The sequence below is a fragment of the Schistocerca serialis genome, chromosome 9, assembly GCF_023864345.2.
Source record: "Schistocerca serialis cubense isolate TAMUIC-IGC-003099 chromosome 9, iqSchSeri2.2, whole genome shotgun sequence".
NCBI lineage: Eukaryota > Metazoa > Arthropoda > Insecta > Orthoptera > Acrididae > Schistocerca > Schistocerca serialis.
The window spans coordinates 107969315-107996040 of record NC_064646.1 but is presented as its reverse complement, the minus strand read 5'-3'; the positions used below and the strand labels follow the sequence as shown (position 1 = coordinate 107996040).

The 26726-nt window shown below is 42.5% G+C and overlaps 1 protein-coding gene across 1 annotated transcript in view; it reads left to right on the top strand.

Annotated features, from left to right (window-relative positions):
• Positions 1–26726, top strand: part of LOC126419403 (protein sidekick-2-like) — a 942205-nt gene that overhangs the window by 687798 nt on the left and 227681 nt on the right. The window lies entirely within an intron of this gene.

Here is a 26726-nt window from a genome sequence, read left to right as displayed (position 1 = left end):
TGAAGTGGCTTTCTGAGACTGGACTCTCGGTAAAATTATAGAAAACACACTACAATAAGATTTGTACAACAAGTAGAGTTATACCTAGTTATACCTACAGTTGATGTAGCACGCAGACAGGAACCAGTAAATAATGAAGATTGCTCCATATGCAGAGTCTTACCTACAAACGAAGCAGCTCACTAACAGGAGTCAGTGAATTGAGTAGAATGCCACAAATATTTCTGTGTACGCATTGATTAAAACGTGCTCTGGAAGAAGGCTGTTACTGAGGTACTCAAACAACAGCTTCAGCGTATTTAGATCTACGTACAATTGCTAGTCTTGGAAACAAACGAATCATCCTCTTGGTACATTTTGCAAATTTACACTCAACAATGTCTTATGGAATAATTTTTCCGGGGAATTCATCAATTAGGAAAAAAAGTATCGATTCCACAAAAGCGAGCAGTAAGAATTTTCACCAGCAGTAGTCGTGTAGGCACCTCTTGTGAAGGTACAGCTGAGCCTTCTGCATATCTATGCGGATGTCAGAATGATCAACATTGGTTGGACCCGCCGATAGTGAAGTCGCTCCCCATGGCCTCACAAGCCCTTAATTGAAAGGGAGTCGTGCAACTGATAACTGACAGGACGTGGGTGGCCCTAGCAAACGTGAAACGTGGGTGCTGTACGCCACAAAAGATAACAAACAGGGTGTTGCTCTAAATATGAAATGAGACAGTAGTCCGCACTGATGCCTGTTTGTTAATGCTTCTCTGTTGACATACATGAATAATAGTTTATTACAGTATCAGTTCGATAATCAACAAAGCAGAGAGTAAAAAACTATCAGTATTGTTAATATGCATCAATTAACACGTGGATACGCCGACAAAGATTAAATAATTCAGGAGGATGTGGTGAAACTGTAACTTACAAATAATGCCCGCATCTCGTGGTCGTGCGGTAGCGTTCTCGCTTCCCACGCCCGGGTTCCCGGGTTCGATTCCCGGCGGGGTCAGGGATTTTCTCTGCCTCGTGATGGCTGGGTGTTGTGTGCTGTCCTTAGGTTAGTTAGGTTTAAGTAGTTCTAAGTTCTAGGGGACTGATGACCATAGATGTTAAGTCCCATAGTGCTAAGAACCATTTGAACAAATAATGCATGGAGAAGCAAATCTGTTGTGATCATATAGTGATTACCTGTGTCCGGCAGAAAAATGAAAGAAGTGCATATGAAACTAACATTTCCTAATTATTTGTAATGAGCCTGCAGACACTTGTGAAAGTACTGGATTACGAAATGCCGATCTGGTACGGATCCCACACTGATGAGCAATACTCAAGTATAGGTCGAAAGAGTGTTTTGTATGCCACCTCCTTTGCTGATGGACTACATTTTCTAAGGACTTTCCCAATGAATCTCAACCTGGCATCCGCCTTACCAACAATTAATTTTATATGATCATTCCACTTGAAAGCGTTCCGCACGCACACTCCAGATATTTTACAGAAGTAACTGCTACTAGTGTTTGTTCCGCTATCATATAATCATACAATAAAGGATCCTGATTTCTATACATTACATTTGTCTATGTTAAGGGTCAGTTGCCACTCCCTGCACCAAGTGCCTATCTGAAGCAGATAATCCTGCATTTCGCTGCCATTTTCTAATGATGCAGCTTCTCTGTATACTACAGCATCATCCGCTAAAAGCCGCATGGAACTGCAGATAGGTGGCGCTGGGTGGGAATGTGGATTGGCCGAGCAGCGCTTAGACAATCGCGCATTTGCGATAGACACTGCGCCCGGGTGGTGTAGTGGTTAACGCGACTGCCTAGCAAGCGGGATATCCCAGCTTCGAGTTGCAGTCTGGCAGACATTTTCCCTCGTTGCCACTAATTCCGCACGAACTTTCGATGTAACTGGTAGCGTTAGTTCCTTCCCGTTCTTTTTCTTTCTATTCCCTCCGTTTCTATTTACATAAAATGATATGTTCGATAGCAAGTCAACATTCTTCCCTCCAAGCACACGTTTTGCAACATTAACACCACACTGGCCTTAACAGTTCTGAGTTTCAGTCCTACGCTTCAGCCAGCGTCATGTCTTAGCCAATGTGGTCACTTCCATGTATATACTTCTCGAAAATTATCGCCTTGACTTTCCCTATACTGCTTGTTTGTTTAGGTCAGGGAATGAGGAGGTCTCTTACAACTTTTCCAACCAGAGGTCATCCATGTCACGGGAAGTGGTGTCAGAGAGTTGGCTCTGTGTTCCGCAAAGAGAAAAGCGGTTCACAAAGCGAACCAGCCACTTCCCGCGCCACACTAAGATGTTTATCTGTCACTGACTGCCCCTCGCATACTATTCCCGGAAGGCGACTTCTCGGGCAAAACAAAGTTTCTTTGAAGGTTGTTTTGCCCAGATGCCTCCTACACTCGTAAAACGTCGACTCTCTCCTCATTGCAACTGTTCCTCACGCCGCATTAATTATTTGTGTGGATGCAGCCCTGGATCCGTGTTTTGCAGAGTGCAAAGCATTACGCAAAAACGATTCGAAGGTGTCTGGCCATTGCGAAACTTCACAGTATCGGTGAGCTTGCTCCTATCATCACGAGCCTATGCAACCACTATCAACATGTAGTTAACTGATCTAAAGAGAAAGTTACATGCAAAGGGAAGGAATATAGAGCTGAACGTCTTACTTCTCGCAAACACAGACGTTATACCTTACAGTCATTATCTATTTTATTAAGTGATCGACATTTACATAAACACGCTGCGATCCTCAGTTAACAGAGCGCTCATCGAACCAAATTTAAGCTATTTCTCTGCCGTTCCACTCTCAAACAGCTAGTGGGAAAAGAGGAAAATTAAATGTTCCAGTACGAGCTCCGAATTCTCTATTTCATTATGAGGTTCATTTCTCCGTTTGTAGGTGGGCCCCAGCAAAGTATTTTCCACTCCGAGAATGTTGGTGACTGAAATGTAAGAGAGGATCCTGCCGCAACGAAATACGTCTTCGTTTTAACGACGGTCAGCCGAACTCGCTTATCATGTCTGTGGCACTATAGCCCTTATTTCGCGATAATACAAAACGAGCTGTCCTTCTTTGTACTTTTTCGATGTCCTCCGTCAGTCACATCTGATGTCGATCCTACACCGCATAGCAATACTTCCGAACAAGGCAGACAAGCGTAGTGTAAGCAGTCTCCTTTGCAGACCTGTAACATTTTGTAAGTGTTCTACCATTAAATCGCATGCTTTGGTTTACTTTCCCCACAACGTTCTCTAAGTGTTCGTTCCAAGTTAAGTTATTCGTATTTGTAATCCCTGTGTATTTAGTTGATTCTACAACCTTTACTTTTGTGCGGTTTATCTCTTAAACGAAATTTAGCGAGTTCCTTTTAGTTGGTTGGTTTATGTGGGGGAGGGGACCAAAAGACTAAAAAGCGAGGTCATCTGCCCCATCGGGTTAGGAAATGATGGGGAAGAAAGTCGACCGTGCCCTTTCAAAGGAACCATTCTGGAATTTGCCTCAAGCTATTTAGGGATATCACGGACAACCTAAATCAATATGGCTGGTCACGGGTTTGAACCGTCGTCCTTCCGAATGCGGGTCCATTGTGCTAACCACTGCGCCACCTCACTCGGTTTCTCTTTAGTTTTCATGTGGATGACTTCAGACTTATCGTTATTTAGAGTCAACTGCCACTTTTCGCACCATACATATATCTTGTTTAGATTATTTGGCTATTAGTTCTCATCATCTGATAACTTTACAAGATGCTAAATGACAGCATCATCTACAAAACTATGTAAGACGACCGCTCAGATTACCTGCTAAATCATTTATGTAGGTCAGGAACAGCAGAGGGCCTACAACACTTGCTTGGGGAATACCGGATATTGTTCTGTTTTACTCGATTACTAACCGCCACTTACTAAGAACTGTAACCTTTCGGACAGGAAATCAAGAATCCAGTCCCACAATTGATACGATGTTCCATAGTCGTGCAATTTAATTAGAAGTCGCTTGTCACGAATGGTGTCAACAGATTCCGGCATATCCAAATATATGGCATCAAATTGACATCCCCTGTCGATAGTATTAATTACTTCGTGAGAATAAAGAGATAGTTGTGTTTCACAGTAATGTTCGAGAACAGTATATGTTCCAGAATCTTACTGCCAATCGACTTTAGTGACACGGGTCTGTAATTCAGCGGATTACTCCTATTTCCTTTCTTGGGCTGATGTGACCTATGTAACTTTCTAGGCTTGTAGTGATGTGATCCATGAAACTTTCTAGTCTCTAGGTACGCATCTTTGGACAAGTGAACGGTAGTATATGATTGATAAGTATGGAGTTATTCTATCAGCATACGCTGAAAGTAACCTGATTCATATACGTTCTGGACTGGAGGCCTTGCATTAAGCGATTTAAACTGCTTCGCTACACCGAGGTTATCTACTTCTAAGTTAATTATGTTGACACTTGGTCTTGAATCGATTTACGAAATATATAATTCGTCTTCTTTGGTGAAGGAATTTCGGGAAAACGTGCTTAGCAACTCTTCTCTCGTGGCACTGTCATTGTTATCGCCCAGTGGAGATAATGAGCGGGTCTCGCCACTGGTGTACCTTGCATACGACCGGAATCTGTTTTGTGTTTCCTGCCAGAGTTTCGTTGTGGAAACTACTAGAAGCGTCTCGTATCGTTGTTCGCCCTAAATTTCGATGTTGTGTAAAACTTCGACTATCCTGAGGTTTTGTGTTCTTTTAAATCTGGCACGGTTTTTCCATTGCTTCTGTAACAGTGCTCTGTCCTGGTTTGTGAACCGTGGGAGATAGGTTCTATCTGTTATGAATTTTATTTGCTAAATATATCTCAACTGCCGTCCAAACTATTTCGGAGTGGAGATTTTCTCTTAGGAAGGCGTGAAGAGAATTTTTATCTGTCTTTTTTTTTTTTTAAGGGTATAGTTCAGATAGTAATGAATATAAATCTAATTATGATGAATACATGAGACGCGCTATTCTGGCAATAGGGTGGCGCTTATCAGCGCACACTTGTGACTGGACTACTGGCCTGACTGCAGTTGGAGATCAGCTCTTCTTCACTGCGTCACCAGGATGATGCTGGTGGCATGCCCTTCGTCCTTCCGCCCTTTCACCCTCGGCGGTGATCGTCGATACTCATTTGATAGCAGGGTGAGTGGACCTGGAGCTGTCATATAAGGTTTGGATTGAGGAAACATCTCCACCCCTATCCATGATTGAAACAGCGAGCTTCTGGACTAGAGTCTAGCCACTAGACCGCAGTTGCAACTATCACTATTTGGTATTACACTTTCATAAAATGTATGTCTTGCACATCGGAATGTATCTATTGATACTCAGCCAATTAATATAACACAAATGGAAAAGTGTCATATTTGTGTGTTTCTAGGAGGAAGACTGTACTTTCCCTGCGTATTAATTCAAAAATTTCACGTCTTTTGAACCAATACTCCTCGAATCTTCCTTCACGGAATGAACGCAGTTCTTTTCTTTGAAGCGCTGCATATGTGGGGAATTGTACCGCAGTCTGCTATGCATACCACGGCGTTGTGATTACTCTGAAATATTTACGAGCCTAGTAATAAGTTTCTTTTATAGTAGAGAATCATATATTACGCGATTTACCTACATAAGCATTTTAATCGAACAATGTCAGAGTTCTGTCGCAACAAAAGTGTTCCTCACAACAGGTGTTTTGCTAATTGTTAAGCTACTCATCTCACCTGGCAAGTATCAGCATAATGAAGTTCACGTAGCACACCAAAACGATATCTGTTTTTTCAAACTCGAGTGATATAAATGCGGCCTGTTGCCCAAGAACAGCGTCTGTAGCTAGTATTGAAACCACCATGAGTCCCGGGTTCGAAACTAGCCATTGCTTGAAATTTGAATTAAAAATCATCAGCAACGGTGGTCGATAACTTCCAGCATAAGAAGTCCCCATTTTTCTGCCATCGACTTTGTCAAAGAAGGCCGAGGAGTGAATAATGGGTCAGGGCACTCTCTTGCCATTGGGGTGGGAAACTGCCCCGAAAACGGAGATGAATCATCAACCACCAGCGGCATAAGGATGCAGCAGCCAATGGAAACCAGTGCACTGGTGACACGTAAGGTGTATTCTCAGGGCACGTGGCCCATTATTAAAAAAGTGTGGTGATTTGTTCTCCATTCGGATCTCCGGAAGTGGGTTGCCAAGGGGCAGGTGACCATGAGAACAACATTGAATAACCAATGAAAGGGTAACACAGTACGAGTCAGAGCGGTGAATGTCAAAAGTTTGAGCGTGGCAGCGAAGCTAGAATATCTGAAAAGAAAATGCAAAGGCCCAGTCTAGAACTGGTAGTGTGAAGTGAAATGGAAAGATAAATATTTATGATCAGAAAATATAGAGTAATATCGGCAGCAGCAGAAGCTGGTGTAACAGGAATTCGTTACGAACAGGAAAATAGTGCAAAGAGTGAGTTACTGTGAACAGTTGAGTGTTGTTGTCATCAAAATCGACAGCATTCCAACACCGGTAACAATAGTTCAGTTATACATGCCAATGTCATAAGCAGAAGATGAAGAGAAAGAGAAAGTATATTAGGATATTGAAAGGCTAATTTAGTATGTAAAGAGTAATGAAAATCCAATAATCATGGGGGACTGGAGTGCGTTTGCAGAGGAAGTAACAGAAGAAAGGATTATTGGAGAATATGAGCTTGGTAGTAGAAATGAGAGAGGAGAAAGACTAATTGAGTCCTGTAGTGAATTTCACCGAGTAATAGCAAATAACCTGTTCAAAATTCGCAAGAACAAGATCCTTATAAAGGGCCAGGAGGTACAGAAAAATTTCTGTAGGAGTACATCATGGTCAGGCAAGGATTCTAAAATCAGTACTAAGTTGTAGGTTGTACCCAAGAGCAGCTACATATTCAGATTTTAATTCAGTAATGATGACGAGTGGACGAGAATTGTTCCTAAGAATCGGTGTGGAAGGAAGTGGGATACTAAAGTAAGTACTATTGTACAATCAGCTAATGCATCCAAGTTGCTGAGTACAATAATACACAGGAGAATTGAACAGAAAGTTGAGGATGTGTTGTATGACGATCAGTTTGGGCTTAGGAAAGGTAGAGGCACCAGAGAGGCAGTCCTCGCGTTGCCCTTCATAACGGAAGCAAGACTGAAGGAAAAGCAAGGCACGTACATAGGAGTTTGGACCTGGAAAGTGCGTTTGGCAATGTGTAAGGATGCAAGGAGTTCGAAATTCTGAGAAAAGCGGAAGTAAACTATAGGGAAATATGAGTAGTACACAATACGTACAAGAACAGAGAGGGAACAAAAAGAATGGAATGCAAAGAACGAAGTGCTCGTATTAAAAATAGGGTACAAGGGTTTACAGAGACTGTCTTGTGAGGTACTCTTAGAACGTTTTCCGAGAACTGTCTTGAGCAGCTAGTTTGAAAGCGTACACTCAACAGAAATGTTTTGAACCTTATCGACGTCTCCAGCAGGGATTAGTGGTCATGATGTCGACATAGCGACGGTGGTTATTAAAGTTAATAACTCAATCAAGAGGGATAGGAGGGTATTTCTTCTAGAACGATTACATAAGTTATTATTAGCATCCCACTTAGACGTTGAATTGATATCTTTAATTCCAGTCTGATGGACGTGGAGGAATTACGGCAAAAGTTTTAACGGAATGTAAATAGTGTTCTGGAGAAGTATATGCCGAGTATATGGACTGAGGACAGAAAACAACCACTGTGATTTAATAATGAAATCCGGAGATTGCTGAGGAATGAAGAACAGTTGCACTCTCGTGTCAAACAATAACGCGCAAATAATGAGAGGCAAAATACTCGTGTGCCTGTAAGACGATCGATGCGTGAAGTATGCGGCAATTACTACCGTCAAACCTTAGCAAAATATCCCTCCGAGAACCCGAGAAAATTGTGGTCCTACGTAAAATCGCTAAGCGGGTATAAGTCTTCTATGAAATCACTCTGACCGGTCTGGTGTGGCAGTAGAAGATACGAAAAGGAAGTTGTAAATTTCCTGTTTAAGAAACCGTTCAAACAGGCGAATCGTAGGAAAATATCGTAGTTTGACAACTGAACAGACTTCCTTGTGGAGGACATAGTGACAGGCGTCCATGCCGTAAAGAAGCAACCGAAAGATTTGAAAACAAATAAGTCGCCAGGGTCGGGTGGCATTCCAATTCGGTTTCACAAAGATACCCCAAGGAATTGGTCCTGACTTCCTGAACATATTCTCACAGGGTGAATGGTTTTAGGATGAGTAGGTAAAAGAACAGTGTTATTCGAATACAGCACCAGTAGTGTACTGCTTGACACAATCAAGGCGATTAAATATCGAGACTAAAGCTTATTCCGTCTCCCTTACTTCACCTCTCACTTTTTTACTACTGGAGTTAATTTTATTCTGCTTGTGGTTATGGAGTGGGAGAGGGAATTAACAGTTTTATCATAAATGTGGCACACCGTGGATCAAATTATTGCTTTTCCACATCTGCTCTGGATAATCATGTGTGGAACATTCACTTGCTACTGTAACGCAATCAAGAAAGAAAGACTACTGTAGTTGAACTCACTACTTTGCATCGTATTCAGAAAAATCAGTAATGAAATTCAAATGATCGTTACAGCACTGAATGTTGGTTACGTTATGCAGTGGATTTTTTAATACTGTTAATTAGAACAGGCGCACGGCTAGCCCGATGTCTCTTAATCTCAGGGAAAAAATTGTAAAATATTGCTTTAGTTTCACAGAGCAGACCTTGCCACAAAATGTGAAAATGATAAAGACATAATACATTATTCGTTATATTTTTTGCGGCCGCATGGAACATGTCGCACAGCACCTTCCAAATCAAACTGAGAAATGCACTGAATAATATGATCTAGTCTGCCGGCACTGCTGGAAGCTGTAAGAAAATGTTAAATATTATTATGTTACCTCGCTTTACCGGCGAGGTGACTGCGATGCCTGATATATATATATATATATATATATATATATATATATATATATATATATATATATATATATATATATATATATATATTTTTAAATGTGCCGCGTCTGCGGCCGTAGCCCTCGCAGATTGTTACAGCGGCTTCCGCTAAATTAAATGCTGAAAATGTCTAAATTATTTACCTGACGAATGGCTGGCAACTTTACATATTATTTTAAAAACATATTTGCTCAAATTCTATATATTCAAACAAAAATGCGTTAATTTTACATACCTTTTTACAACAACTCGCCTAATGGCGGATCTCAAGCTTCATGAACAAAAGACTCACGGCTAGCATATATATTTGCTTAACACACGAGTGTCACTCGTAACGAACCCCAAAGAGAACAGAGAGATTATTACAATGCTTTTTACTATTTATACATGTACTGAATTGTCCTTTTTATCTGAGGCACAGATCATAATCACTAATTCATTTAAACAGATTTTTAAAGATAAAAATATGTCATGGATTCAAAGTTAACAAATGCATAAAACGTCAAATAATTATGAATGTTCTACATACACATATAGTACATTCGTGAAATGTTTACACAGTCTTGCATTATTGCTTCACTTGGTCGTGTTTAAATTATTTCTCTTTCGCCGTGTGCGTGGCACTATATCGAAACATGTTGACTGGTCTTACACACACGGAAAAAATTCTGTTGGTTGGTTGGTTGGTTTTGGGGAAGGAGACCAGACAGCGAGGTCATCGGTCTCATCGGAGTAGGGGAGGATGGGGAAGGAAGTCGGCCGTGCCCTTTCAAAGGAACCATCCCGGCATTTGCCTGGAGCGATTTAGGGAAATCACGGAAAACCTAAATCAGGATGGCCGGACGCGGGATTGAACCGTCGTCCTCCCGAATGCGAGTCCTGTATCTAACCACTGCGCCACCTCGCTCGGTAAAAAATTCTGTCACACGCTTTTTAAGACGGCTGGCCAGGAGACGCTACAAGCTGTAAAGCGATATGCAATGGAACGAGCGTGTGAGGATTGCTGTAGGAGAGGAGAATGGTTGACTTTGGTCTGTGGGAAGAATTTTAGGAAAGTTGGGTTCATCTGTAAAGGAGACCGCATATAGACCACTAACACGACATGTTCTTGAGTACTGCTCGACTGTTGGGGATCCACACCACGTAGGATCGAAGAAAGACATCGAAGAAATTGAGGGCGCGCTGCTAGATTTGTTACCGAAACGTTCGAACAACACGGAAGTGATATGGAGATGCTTCGGGCATTCAAATGGGAATCCTTGGAAGAAGTCGACGCTCTTTTCGAGGAATGCTATTGAGAAGTTGACTGCAGAACGACTCTACTGCTACTAACGCACGTTTCGCGTAAGGACCAGGAAGATAAGGCTGGAACAGGAAAGGAAGTGAGTTATAGTCGTACAGGGAACCCTCCGCCAAGCAGCGTACGATGGCTTGCAAGATGGTTCAAATGGCTCTGAGCACTATGGGACTTAACATCTGAGGTCATCAGTCCCCTAGAACTTAGAACTACTTAAACCTTACTATCCTAAGGACATCATCCATGCCCGAGGCAGGATTCGAACCTGCTACCGTATCGGTCGCGCGGTTCCAGACTGAAGCGCCTAGAACCGCTCGGCCACCATCGGCCGGCTCTTGCAGGATATATGTATGTCTATGCAAATGTAGATGACACACAGGGGTGTAGTCTTTCGCGTCTACTGTTCAATCTATACATATAAGAAGCAACGATGGCAGTAATAGAAAGGTTCAAGAGTAGAATTAAAATTCAGGGTGAAAATATATCAATTGTAAGATTGAATGATGGCATTGCTACCGTCATTGAAGGCTAAGAAGAATTACAAGACCTGTTGAATGTAATGAAGAGTCTAATAAGTACAGAATGTGGATTGAGAGTAACCGGAAGAAAGACGAAAGTAAAAAAAAAGCGGCAGAAATGGTAACAGCGAGAAGGTTAACACCAAAACTGGTAAACGCAAAGTAGAAGAACTCAAGGATTTGTGCTACCTTGGAAACAAAATAGCCTATGACGGAGGAAGCAAGGAAGATATATAGAACAAACTAGTACAGGCAAAAAAGGAAGTGTGCTGATATCAAACACAAGCCTTAATTTGAGGACGAAATTTCTTACAATGTACGTTCGATATTTTCCTTTAATCTGACCTGGCGGAGTACCAAATATTCCAACAATAATCAAGAATGGGCCGAACCGTTATACGTGTTCTACTGCACAGATGGGCTTCACTTCCCTAGTATTCTTCCAATAAACTGCAGTCGACGATTCGCCTTCCTTCATATCAATCTTGTTGTTGCTTCCATTCATATCATTTTACATCGTTGCTCCTAGTAACTTAATTGACATTATCGAGTCAAGCAGCACACCAGCATTCGAACATTACAGGTTACGTTTCCTACGCATCTGTATTAACTTACATTTTTGTACGTTTAGAGCAAGCTGCCTTTCATCACATCAAATGGAAAGTTTGTCAGAACCATTCTGTGTCGACCTACAGTCAGTCAAACACGACACTTCCCTGTACGCTAAAGATTCATCAGCAAACTATTGCAGAATGCTGCACACCATGCCTCTCAGATAATTTATACACACTAAGATTTCTCCGTGGAATCTCATTCACTGGAGTAGTATTGTCTTTAGGGATGAGTCCCGCTTCGAACTGAGCCCCGGCGATCAGTGTAGACGTGTGTGGAGAAGTCTTGGTCAGCAGTCGGATACGAACCTGGCCGTGGCCCGCCGTACGGCCCGATAGCCAAGAGTCGTAGTCTAGGATGCCACTTCATTACATAGGAGGACCCGTTTGGTTGTCATCCACGACACGCTTGCAGCACAACGGTATGTCGACGATATTCTACGCTGCGTTTTGTTGCCCTTCTTGGCAAGCCATCATGGGCTTACATTTCAGCTAGATAATGTCCGCCTGTACACGCTGAGAGTTTCTCCTGCTTTTTTTCGTGCTTCCAAAACTCTATCTTGACCAGTAAGGTCGCGGGATTCTTCCCCAACTGAGAACTTTTGGAACGCTGTGGGCAAGGCCCTCAAGCTAGCTTGGTATTTTGACGACTTGCCGCCCTATATATATATTTTTTAATTGAATATAGCGAGATGCAGAGAGCAAGAGCGGTCCTATCACGCTTCCATCGGGCACTGCTGACCATACGTTGCCTCTGATGACCACCTGCCGTCCACGACAGTATACTGGGTTCTGCTACACAAGAAGTCTTCGAGCACTCACGATCTGGAAATATATTTCGTAAGCTCGTATCATCGTTGATGATCTGCAGCGGGAGACATTTCCAAACTCTTCCCGATAATCTGGGAATATGGAATCTGTCTGTAGCCTTTCACCCATATTTCACAGTATATCGTGTCAGAAAAGGAAAAGCTGAGTTTCGCACGACCGATGCTTTCTAAAATCATGTTAATCTGTGGTCGGAAGGTTTTCTGCTTCAAGAAAATTTGTTACATGATATTATCCTTCGGCGTGTGGAGAATTAACAGTTTAGATTAAACCCTTTATCTTTACTTCTCGTTAAAAGATGAGTTGCGTAATATCTGCTGAGCACACAGACTTGTTAAAGTGCGCTACAGCCGGTACGCGTTCACAGCGATAACCAAAACCCGCTCGCGGCTGGCCCGGTCTTCAATTAAAACGGCATGGGATCTCTCGAGGCGATCTGGCTTTATTTACGGAGGAAACAAACCTCGCAACGCAGGGCTGTTTACACGTGCGGAGAGCCAGCCAGCCAGCCAGCCAGCCAGCCAGCGGACTGTTTGGTTACGCAGCGCGGTGCCGGAACGCCGGTTCGCCTTTCTTGGCTCGTTAGAGACTGAAAGAAGGAGGGCGCTGTTTATCTCTCTCTCCTCCTTTCTCTCTCTCTCTCTCTCTCTCTCTCCCACCAGCTACGTCGTGCACGTGGCCTTTGTGGCAGCGCTTCACGGAATAAATTCACACATCAGTTCAGTGTATACGAGCATCACAACGCTGTATGTTTACCAAGGATGTGTAAGATGAGGAGGAATCTGTATTCAGAATTTCTTTTTCATTTTGAAAGAGAGACAAGGGCTACGCTGCCCGAAGAAAGCCTTATTGGAAAATAAAAAAGCTGTACGAATTATTCAGGTATTTTTTGAAATGTCATCAAACAAATTTTAGCGGTATATAATAAAAGGCAGCCCCCATTAGAGCAACAACATTTAGGTCGATGGAAAAAGAGGGCTTCTTTTCTTCTTGACTGATGGTCTTGAGTCAGACAGGTCATTTCAGTACACAGTTACGTTTCGGGGCCAAAGTAAATGAACAAGTCGTGAAAACTATCAGATAATATACAGGGTGAATCACCTAAAGGCTGCACCGCAAATATTGCGACAACGGGGGCCGCGCGGAGTGGCCGCGCGGTTTGAGGCACCATATCACGGACTGTGGGGTCCTCCCGCCGGGGGTTCGAGTCGTCCCTCGGGCAAGGGTGTGTGTGTTGTTCTTTGCATAAGTTAGTTTAAGTAGTGTGGAAGTCTAAGGACCGATGACCTTAGCATTTTGGTTCCTTAGTAATTCACACACATTTAAACAATTTATGATAACGTGAAGTACTATTGATTTGCGGTTTTAACAGAACGCATTGGTAGCGAAGGGCCCGCATTGATAGCCAATACACAGATTGTAAAAATCCTTATAAGAGAATTTTTCGGGCAAACATACACTTTTTTACATATAAAAGTGCCTTTTGACATTAACGAAACAAAAGTAAGGTTGCACAGGTCTACGAGATGTTTATGAGATATCGTATTTTGAAAAGTCCCCATACGAACACTTGTACAATACCCTTGGTAGAATGAAATTTTCACTCTGCAACGTAGTGTGTACTGATATGAAGCTTCCTGGCAAATTAACACTGTGTGCTGGACCGAGACTCGAACTCAGGACCTTTCCCTTTCGCGAGCAAGTGCTCTACCATCTGAGCTACCCAAGCACGACTTACGACCCGTCCTCACAAAGTAGAAGACGAGGTACTGGTGGAAGTAAAGCTTTGAGGACAGGTCGTGAATCGTGCTTGGGTAACCTAGATGGTAGAACACTTACTCGCGAAAGCCAAAGGTTCCGATTTCGAGTCTCGGTCCGGCACAAAGTTTTAATCTACGAGGAATCTCTAAAAGTTTGTCGGTGGAGCTCGGCTTCACCCTGTATATGTGATGCAGCATATCGGAAAATTTGGAAAAGTAATGAATATTTGTGTGTGCTGCTTGTAGATCACAGCGTGACTGTATTATTCGCAAATGACTTGCCGTAAGACGTTTAAGATACATCTACGTCTGCATCACTACATGTACACGACTACACTGCTATTCCCATTTAAGTGCCTAGCAGAGGGTCCATTGAACCAGTTTTACGCAATTTCTCTACCGTTCCACTCTCGAACAGGACACAAGTTAAAAAAATGTTTCAGTCTTTCCGTGCGAGCTCTGATTTCTCCTATTTCATTATGTTGATCATTTCTCTCTGCGTAGGTGGGCTCCGAAAAAATATATTGGCATTCGGAGGTGAAAATTGGTGATCGAAATTTCGTGTAAAGATCCTGCCGAAACGAAAAAGTCTTTGTTTTAATGACTGCCACCACAGCTCACGTATCATATCCGTGCCACATATTCCCCTATTTCGTGATAACGCAAAGTGAGCCTCCGTTCTTTAAGCTTTTCCGATTTTCTTCGTTAATCGTATCTGGTAAGGAACTCATACAATACAGCAGTACTTTAGAAGAGGACAGACAAACTTAACGTAGGCAATCTCTTTATTAGAACAGCTGTCTCTTCTAAGTGCTCTACCAATAACATGCAGTCTATGGTTTGCCCCCCCCCCCTCCCCACACCCACCCACCCACACACACACATACACACACAAAACATTTCTTATGTTATCGTTCCTAGTTAAGTTCTTAGTAATCGTTATTCTTAGATATATAGTTGAACTGACAGCCTTAAAATTTTCGTGTAACCGAAATTAAAACGATTACTTCTGGTTCAAAAAAATGGTTCAAATGGCTCTGAGCACTATGGGACTTAACATCTGAGGTCATCAGTCCCCTAGAACTTAGAACTACTTAAACCTAACTAACCTAAGGACATCACATGCATCCATGCCCGAGGTAGGATTCGAACCAGCGACCGTAGCGGTCGCGCAGCTCCAGACTGAAGCGCCTAGAACCGCTCGGCCACACCGGCCGGCAATTTCTTGTGGAACTCGGGTGGATGGCATAACACTTTTCATTATTTCCTCAGCTTACAGCTATGTTGTCTAAATCTTTTTTCAATTGCTTTTGATCCTTTGATGTCTTTATTAGACGCATCATCATCTGCAAACAATCTAAGGTGGCTACTGACATTGGCTCCTAAATCGGTTATGTAGTTCAGGAAAAGGTGAACGCCTATAACACTTGCTTAGAGAAAGCCAGATATTAGTACTGCTTTGCTCGATGGCTGTCCGACAGTTATCAAGAACTGTCACCATTCTGACAGGAAATCAAGATTCCAGTCGCACAATTGAGGCGATACTCTGTACGCACGCAAAATAGAATCAATTTGAAATGATTTGTCCATAGAATTTTTTACTTTGTGAGAATAAAGTTTTAATTGTGTTTAACAAGAAAGATATTTTCTGAAATCGTCCTGACTGTATCAACAGATCGTTTTCTCGAGTGAATTCACAATATTCGAACACACTATACGTTCCAAACCACTTTTGCATAACTGCGTCTTTGATGTGGGTCTGTAATTCATCGGATTACTCATACTACTTTCTTCACTGAGCTTCGCTGTCTTAAGGTACGGACCTTTCGTCGAGCATACTCTGAAAGGAATCTAATTGGCATACAATTTGGACCGGAGGATTTGCCTTTAATGAGCAATTTAAGCTGCTTTGCCACACCAACAATATAAACTTCTAAGTTACTCATGTTAGCAGCTGTTATTGAATCCAATTGTGGAATATTTACTTCGTCTTACTTGCTCAAAGAATTTCGGAAACCGGTTTTGGTAACTCCGCTTAGTGCCACTGTTTTCGGAACGCTACCATCGCTCTCATGCTATGAGGCTGTGTACTGTGTCTTGCCGCTAGAGTACTTCACACACAACCAGAAGCTCTCTGGATTTCCCACTAGATTTAGAGAGAGAGTTTCGCTGCAGAAACTATTAAAAGAATCCTCGCATTGAAATTAACGAGCCGGTCGTTGTGGCCGAGCGGTTCTAGGTGCTTCAGTCTGGAACCGCGCGGCCGCTACAGTCGCAGGTTCGAATCCTGCCTCAGGAATGATGACCTTAGGTTAGTTAGGTTTACGTAGTTCTAAGTTCTAGGGGACTGATGACCTCAGATGTTAAGTACCATAGTGCTCAGAGTGTGGTGACGTGGGGTGACGCGGTTCTTCCCGTCCCTTTACGACGGACCTGAACCTATCTGTGAACATTGTCTCAGCAGATCATCAGTAGCGAAGCCGGGAGAAACCTACTGTACTTCGACGTGAACTAGGTTGCAATTAGAGTGACTAATCTACGTTTCGGGAGAAAGTTTTCATATGAAATGAAAGGTTGGAAATTTTGTCCTCCATTAATATATTATGAAACTTAGGTGAACAAGTATCACTGCCAAGCCCGTGCTAGTCTTAACACAGTCACTCACAATCCCTTTCACTCACGTTAGCAAGTTTATGGTGTTGCATTTCCCGAAAACGTAGTAGCTATTAAAATACTGATTGTTTTTGATTCATAGTGCTCGCCAAATATTAAGTCTGTCGGTACCAAATGCAGTCACAGTTTTTTAGCCATCGACCTGCTCAATACGCCACGCGGAATATGTCTTTCCTCGTCACAAAATTCTCTTAAAAATTCCAAAATTTCTACACGCCCATCGGAATTATTATGCCGTCACTTTACAACTTTTGATGTAAATAATCGCAAAATAGTAAACCTCACGACTACACTTATTACCGACGTAATTATCTAATATGCTGAAGTTTTGTTTATGCATAAAGTTATTACAACTGTTATTTATACCTGAATTAACTTCCCTTTACCATAAACTTACTTTACAAATCTATTCCACAAAAACCCCCTTTTACCATATCCATACTTCTTCGAAATGTTCCCACACCAATTCCTACTACATAACTCGTTAAACAATCTTCATATTAATAATCTTCACAATCTTCATATTAACCTTAAATCACACTCACGCATCATTCATACTGCTAAAACTCATTTATAACATTTTACATACACAAAAAGACATAATATCATTTTGTTAAAACACTAGAACAGTTTATGAAAAACATTCTGTTGCTCTAGTGCACTCTAGTGGGCACAATCGAAATTAAAATTACTGTCCCCCTACCCAAAACTGTCCTCTATCGGCTGATACATAAACTACGTGTGCATCCAGTCTCGCGTCACCATCTGTCACTATCCAGCTCTGAGACACATCTCTCACTTAACCGCCTCCAGGGCATGATCGTTATACTGCGCTACGCCTCAAGAGCCATTTGAACCATTTCGAAATTTCCGATTAATTTCTAGCTTCTGTAAAATTTCGATAACCTTATGGATTTTACGTTCTTTTAAATTTGGCATTCTGTTTTCGTTGTTTCTACAACAATGTTCTGACCTTTTTTGTGTAGCATAGAGAGCTAGTTTCGTCTCTTATTAATTTATTTTGTATAAATCTCCCAAGTGATATCGATACAACACTGACGGAAAAAAAATCTCAACAGCAAAAATAGTTCATGTAGAGCAACGAAATTTCAGAAACGCATTTGTCTAGGTAAGATATTAAAGTTATTAAGATTGCAAAATCAAACGTTACGGTAAGCATGAGATACGGCATTGCAAATGTGAAATGCTGGTATTGAAACATCTCCTTACATTATTTCTTTTTCAAACAGCTGAGTGAAACTGAACGTACTCAGACATTACTCTCTTTAATTATTCTGATGAACACTAAACTGACACACAATATTTTTAGCGCAACGCAATCTGACTTTCCATAATCCCTACAAAAGAATGCCCCTGACTAACAGTAACCTATAACTTTCATGAATCACGTACCTCACAAAAATCTTCATTACTCGACTACTGCAATACAGCGAGCGCCAATACTGCCAGCTAAATAAAAGATTCTAACTACTGAAGTCAGTAACTACTGATAGGCATAGTTAGGAAATGAAAGATTTTGATAAAGAACAAACAATCAATTTACCTTATTAGTGTTCAAACGTCATTATACATATATATATATATATATATATATATATATATATATAAATATAAGTTCATGATATCCAGTCTTACAAACTTACTGTCTCTGATGGACACACGTCCAGATTATCCGCTCTCAAAACTCCTCCAGCTCTCTCCCCACATCCACCACTGCTGATGGCTCACCTCCTACTGCGCAACGCTACGCGCTGTTCACATCCATCTGCCCAACACTACAATAGCAACTATTCCAACAATGCCACCCAACCACATACTGCACACAGCACAGCCAGTGATTTTCATACAGATCGCTACGTTGCGTTACCAATATAAAAACCTAAACAGCCTACTTACAGTATTTAATAACCGGTTTAACCACTAGAATGTTGAATGCAATCATGCAAACGTGCATGCGTTGTGTTGTACAGGTGCTGGATGTCAGTTCATTGGAGGGAGTTCCATGCCTGTTCTACTTGGTCAGTCGATACGGGGACGGATGATGCTATTTGTGGATGACGCTGGAGTTGCCATCCGATGGTGTCCCATATGTGCTCGATTGGAGACAGAACTGGTAATCGAGCGCCAAGTCAACATGTCGACAGTCCGCAGTGCAAGTCTAGCGGTATTTGGGCGAGCGTTATCCAGTTGGAAAACAACATATGGAACATTGCTAATGAAGTTAATGAATGGCAACACAACAGGTCAAATCACCAGATTGACATAAGAATTTCACTCAGGGTGAGTGGGACAAACAAGATAGTACTTCTGCTGTCATAAGAAATCACATCCCACACCATGACTCTAGGTGCAGGTCCAGCAGACAGGCTGGATGCAGGCCCTCAGCTGACCCCCTTCTAAACAACACACGGCCATCACTGGGACCGGGGCAGAAGCAGGTTTCATGAGAAAATACAACAGACCTCCACCCAATTCAGATGATAAATATGCTGAAAGGTTCAAAGAAAACTTGAGTTTGATTTCAAACATGTACCCGACTCATACAATTATAGTTGGTGGTGACTTTCATTTATCCTCAGTTTGTTGGCGAAAATACATACTTAATTCTGGAGGTACGCATAAATTATCATCCGAAATTGTGCTAAACACATTATCTGACAATTATCACGAGCAGTTCGTTCATGAGCCTACTCGAATAGCAAACGGTTGAGAAAACACACTTGACCTCTTTTCAACAAATAATCCTGAGTTAATAACGAGCATCAAAACGGATACAGGGATTTAGTTGACGTCGACCCACACAGGGAGAAACGATCACCACGATAAAACAAGGGAAATCAGATCTTGTACGGAAAGATAGAGGTGTTCGTTCTTTCAGCGCGCTATATGAGATTGGAATAATAGAGAACTGTGAAGGTGGTTCGATAAACGCTCTGCTAGGCTCATAAATCTGATTTGCTTAGTATCCATATACACTACCGGCCATTAAAATTGCTACACCAAAAAGAAATGCAGATGATAAACGGGTATTCATTAGACAAATATATTATACTAGAACTGACATGTGGTTACAGGTTCACGCAATTTGGGTGCATAGATCCTGAGAAATCAGTACCCAGGACAACCACCTCTGGCCGTAATAGCGGCCTTGATACGCCTGGGCATTGAGTCAAACAGAGCTTGGATGGCGCGTACAGGTACAGCTGCCCATGCAGCTTCAACACTATAGCACAGTTCATCAAGAGTAGTGACTGGCGTATTGTGACGAGCCAGTTGCTCGGCCACCATTGACCAGACGTATTCAATTGGTGAGAGATCTGGAGAATGTGCTGGCCAGGGCAGTAGTCAAACATTTTGTGTATCGAGAAAGGCCCGTACAGGACCTACAACATGCGGTTGTGCATTATCGGGCAGTAGTCGAACATTTTTTGTATCGAGAAAGGCCCGTACAGGACCTACAACATGCGGTCGTGCATTATCCTGCTGAAATGTAGGGTTTCGCAGGGATCGAATGAAGGGTAGAGCGACGGCTCGTAACACATCTGAAATGTAACGTCCACTGTTCAAAGTGCCGTCAATTGGAACAAGAGATGAGGTAGACGTGTAACTAATGGCACCCCATACCATTACGCCGGGTGATACGCCAGTATGGCGATGACGAATACATGCTTCCAATGTGCGTTCACCGAGATGTCGACAAGCACGGATTCGACCATCATGATGCTGTAAACAGAACCTGGATTCATACGAAAAAATGACGTTTTGCTATTCGTGCACACAGGTTCGTCGTTGAGTACACCATCGCAGGTGCTCCTGTCTGTGATGCAGCGTCAAGGGTACCCGCAGCCATGGTCTCCGAGCTGATAGTCCATGCTGCTGCAAACGTTGTCGAACTGTTAGTGCAAATGGTTGTTGTCTTGCAAACATCCTCATCTGTTGACTCAGGGATCGAGACGTGGCTGCACGATCCGTTACAGCCATGAGGATAAGATGCCTGTCATCTCGACTGCTAGTGATACGAGACCGTTGGGATCGAGCGCGGCGTTCTGAATCTCGATCAACGCGAGCAGCAATGTCGCGATACGATAAACCGCAATAGCGATAGGCTACAATCTGACCTTTATCAAAGTCGGAAATGTGATGGTACACATTTCTCCTCCTTACTCGAGGCATCACAACAACGTTCCACCGGGCAACGCTGGTCAACTGCTGTTTGTGTATGAGAAATCGCTTGGAAACTATCCTCATGTCAGCACGTTGTACGTGTCGCCACCGGCGCCAACCTTGTGTGAATGGTCTGAAAAGCTAATCATTTGCATATCACAGCATCTTCTTCCTGTCGGTTAAATTTCGTGTCTGTAGCACGTCATCTTCCCGGTGTAGCAATTTTAATGGCCAGTAGTGTAGATGTAGATGTAGATCCTGCCCTCCTATGAGCACTCGCTTGACCCACTGCAGTCGCTAATGGCGGTTATTTGTGATTAGTGGAATTTTCGCTATGGGGCGTCTGGCTCGGAACTGTCCTCGGAGTAACCGATTTTTAACCGTTGGTTGTGTCACTGTGGTGCCACCTGCCGCTCAAATCGCTGCTGCAGACGCAGTACGATGGGCCAGAGCCATACGCCGGACACGACGGTCTTCCCTCTCGGTAATGCCACGTGGCCGACCGGAGCTCGGCCTTCTTGCTATCGAACATTGTCGTGACCACCGCTGCCAGCAGTCATGTGCAGTGGGTACATTCCTGCTAAGTCTTTCTGCAGTATCCAGAAGGATTATCGTAGCCGTATTACACGGCCTCGTACAGTTGCACTGAAGTGTCGATAATTCCGTTTATGCCACCTTAAAGGCATTCTTAACTATTATCTACTCACCACGTCCGACCTCAAAGGTAACCTATTATCACGATCCTTTCAGGTTTGCTTTAAATAAAGCAAACCTGATTTTCATTCTCACAGTGCGGCTACGTGCGCAACTCCTTTGCGACTGACGCGGAATTTTGCCAGACATCGTGTTTCAGATGTAGAAATACGCCTGCAAACTTTCGTTTATGTCACGCAACTCTTTCTCGGTGTTTCAATTTTTTTCTGTCAGTGTGTTTCTTTGAATTTAAGCCAAATATTGTCTACACTTTCGCAGTTGGCTCGGAAGGAATGGATGCTTTATCTTAGGATTGCGTCAAGACGAATTTTATCTTTTTTTTTGGATAGATAGATATACATTGCGTATATTTTTGGTGGGTTTGAATGTTATGGTATTCAGTTTTGTTACAACAACCTTGTGGTGACTAATCCCTGTATCTGTTCTAACGTTCCCTATTTTTTCAGCATTATTTGTTGGTAACTGGTCGCGTACGTTCTCACGATCATTTACATTTCGAGAGGGCTGCTTCACTAATTGTTCAAAATAATTTTCGGAGAAAGCATTTAGTACGATGTTTTATGCCTGTCGCCAACATTACACATGTATTTTATCAAACATATGGAGGATAGATTGTAGTTACCACCAAGTATAATTGGGTATGTCGGGTAGTTAATTGAACTGGGACCCAAGTCTTCTATCAACGGTTCAGCAACTGTATAATATGAGTCGAGACGTCTGAAAGAGTAATCAGTTATTAATTTATGCAGGTTTTAAAGGATCACCTCTACCCATACTATTTCAGAGGAACTATTTACCTAAATTTTGCTACAAGATTGACTACTTCCAACAGCAACAAACGTGCCACCACCAGCTTTATTTAACCTATCCTTTTCAACAATGTTAGGTCCTTTTTATAAGTTCCGGCTGAAATAATCTCCTGCTTCAGCCACCTCTCCGTACCTGTAACTATTTGTGCTTCAGTGCTTTCTGTGAGCGCTTAGAGCTATGGGTCATTCCCGACACAGTTTCTACAGTTTACCTCTATAATACCAGCCTTTCCTAGGTCGTCCCTAGACCGGTGTTTGACCTGCATCCTTTGCCACTGATATCCTTTCTGTTCTTTACCGAGACCATCTAACCTAAAATACCACTGAGTCCCTTCCACACAGTCCTCGCTATACGTGTAGCCGCCTACTGCGTGTAGTGGACCCCTGACCTATGAAGCGGGACCCGATAACCTTTGAAGATGTTCAACATGTTGCGAGCCTGCCTGCGATGTAAGAAAGGTAAAGTGAAACTACGTAATAAAATAGCGGGGGGGCTTTGTCATAATTACAAGAGTGGGGCATGGAGACGGCCTGTCACCATTATTATTCGGCCATGTACTGGAAACAATTACACGACGAACTTTTAAATTTTACTGGAATAGAAATTGGAGAACACCTTTTGCATATGCTGACAACGTGGTCCTATTATCCATGTAAAGGAGAGAACAAATCCATTGTGAGTGAAGCAAACAAGAATGGACTTGTTATAAATGGAACGAAGACTGGACACCCCCCGCCCCCTCCTACGGTTACCGCCAGTTTGTTGGAGACAAGACGAGTCAGTTTGGGCTGGTCCAGATACCGGCAGCCGGGAATGGGTCACATGGAAAAATGTAGGACTTTTGGTATTTGGCCTCGTTATTCCGGGCCGACGCTTCATTTGCAATAAAGACTAAGTGAGCATCCGTACCGAAAACTGTGGCTGCCACAGTTTCAATCATCTTGTGACATCATGCCACCTGTCTACATAATTCAAACTGCAATTGTGATAGACACGTATCCAAACTACATTGTTATAAAGATGAGAAACACGGAATACCCGAAAACTGGATTACAATCATGTACCCACTTTTGAACGGAAAGTTACAGTGAAAATCTTGTGCTCAGTACAGGAACTGATCACGGAAGTGTGACATATTCGGACAACCACCAACTAGGTGATTTGCGTAAAGAAGCAAATACTGTGACCCTAATGACGAGGAAAATTCTTAATGGACAAACCATTTCCTGTGTTGGTGTATAAAGGTACGGGGACCAGTGCTACGTGGAAGAGTACCACGTGGACGGCCAAGAAATAGAATGAGTGATAGCATCTGCGAAAATTTGGGACGGCTGGTTTGGGTACCGACTGGCTGCAGAAAAGCAGGTGAGAGAAACCTGTGGAAGGAGGAAGTTGCAGCAGTGTGAAGCTCCCTAGGACTTATCGCATAAGGATGACGATGATGATGATGTGATGATGATGGTGATGGTGATGGTGATTGACCCTATTCGCCAGATCATGAGGCTGTTCCGGCGTAACGATAGGTGACGGCACGAAGATGAAGAACGCAAGAGCAAAGAAGGCTGTGAGACGACATCATCCAGTAGCCCGCTGACAAGGACGACACCAAGACAGGAGCGCTCTCTAGCCGAAGAGAATATAAGCGCCGCTCCTGCCAGCCTCGGGAACACAGTATTAGCACAGTAGGAGACCGGCACCACGATAGCAGTGACATGTGATCCATATCCATTGCTTACATGAACATTGTATATAGCAAAAGACTTTCATTGTTTACATGTCGACCATCGCTTTCGACAGCGATGTAAATTCAAAGTTAAGTGCTGTCAAACTTTTTTATTGTAATAAAAACCATTAATGTGATTACCTTGAATTGTTGTATAGCATTACGAGAACGCAAAATCCTTTAGGCAGCCTATACGAGACCAGTAGGCAGGACTCCACAGAGGATGTCTGAAAGAAACAGATATTGACATTAATCCTACACACTTGATAACTGTACATTCACTTAGTAGCGCCAAGATCAAAGGAAATGCAGTTTACAAAATTAACTCTCGTAGAGGAAGGTAGGGCAGAGGGTGTGTTACTGTGAACGGTTCAGTGACCGGGTTGTTCTAAGCAGAATCGACAGCAGACCAACACCGACAACGATGGTTCAGGTATACATGCCGACGTCGCAAGCTGAAGATGAACAGACAGAGAAAGTGTATGAGGATATTGAAAGGGTAATGCAGTATGTACAGGGTGACGAAAATCTAATAGTCATGGGCGACTGGAATGCAGTTGTAGGGGAAGGAGTAGAAGAAAAGGTTACAGGAGAATATGGGCTTGGGACAAGGAATGAAAGAGGAGAAAGACTAATTGAGTTCTGTAACAAGATGCAGCTAGTAATGGCGAATACCCTGTTCAAGGATCACAAGAGGAGGAAGTATACTTGGAAAAGGCCGGGAGATACGGGAAGATTTCAATTAGATTACATCATGGTCAGACAGAGATTCCGAAATCAGATACTGGATTGTAAGGCGTACCCAGGAGCAGATATAGACTCAGATCACAATATAGTAGTGATGAAGAGTAGGCTGAAGTTCAAGACCTTAGTCAGGAAGAATCAATACGCAAAGAAGTGGGATACGGAAGTACTAAGGAATGACGAGATACGTTTGAAGTTCTCTAACGCTATAGATACAGTAATAAGGAATAGCGCAGTAGGCAGTACAGTTGAAGAGGAATGGACGTCTCTAAAAAGGCCATCACAGAATTTGGGAAGGAAAACATAGGTACAAAGAAGGTAGCTGCGAAGAAACCATGGGTAACAGAAGAAATACTTCAGTTGATTGATGAAAGGAGGAAGTACAAACATGTTCCGGGAAAATCAGGAATACAGAAATACAAGTCGCTGAGGAATGAAATAAATAGGAAGTGCAGGGAAGCTAAGACGAAATGGCTGCAGGAAAAATGTGAAGACATCGAAAAAGATATGATTGTCGGAAGGACAGACTCAGCATACAGGAAATTCAAAACAACCTTTGGTGACATTAAAAGCAACGGTGGTAACATTAAGAGTGCAACGGGAATTCCACTGTTAAATGCAGAGGAGAGAGCAGATAGGTGGAAAGAATACATTGAAAGCCTCTATGAAGGTGAAGGTTTGTCTGACGTGATAGAAGAAGAAACAGGAGTCGATTTAGAAGAGATAGGGGATCCAGTATTAGAATCGGAATTTAAAAGAGCTTTGGAGGACCTACGCTCAAATAAGGCAGAAGGTATAGATAACATTCCATCAGAATTTCTAAAATCATTGGGGGAAATGGCAACAAAACGACTATTCACGTTGGTGTGTAGAATATATGAGTCTGGCGACATACCATCTGACTTTCGGAAAAGCATCATCCACACAATTCCGAAGACGGCAAGAGCTGACAAGTGCAAGAATTATCGCACAATCAGCTAAACAGCTCATGCATCGAAGTTGCTTACAAGAATAATATACAGAAGAATGGAAAAGAAAATTGAGAACGCGCTAGGTGACGATCAGTTTGGCTTTAGGAGAAGTAAAGGGACGAGAGAGGCAATTCTGACGTTACGGCTAATAATGGAAGCACGAATAAAGAAAAATCAGGACACTTTCATAGGATTTGTCGACCTGGAAAAAGCGTTCGACAATATAAAATGGTGCAAGCTGTTCGAGATTCTGAAAAAAGTAGGGGTAAGCTATAGGGAGAGACGGGTCATATACAATATGTACAACAACCAAGAGGGAATAATAAGAGTGGACGATCAAGAACGAAGTGCTCGTATTAAGAAGGGTGTAAGACAAGGCTGTAGCCTTTTGCCCCTACTCTTCAATCTGTACATCGAGGAAGCAATGATGGAAATAAAGGAAAGGTTCAGGAGTGGAATTAAAATACAAGGTGAAAGGATATCAATGATACGATTCGCTGATGACATTGCTATCCTGAGTGAAAGTGAAGAAGAATTAAATGATGTGCTGAACGGAATGAACAGTCTAATAAGTACACAGTATGGTTTGAGAGTAAATCGGAGAAAGACGAAAGTAATGAGAAGTAGCAGAAATGAGAACAGCGAGAAACTTAACATCAGGATTGATGGTCACGAAGTCAATGAAGTTAAGGCATTCTGCTACCTAGGTAGTAAAATAACCAATGATGGACAGAGCAAGGAGGACATCAAAAGCAGACTCGCTATGGCAAAAAAGGCATTTCTGGCCAAGAGAAGTCTACTAATATCAAATACCGGCCTTAATTTGAG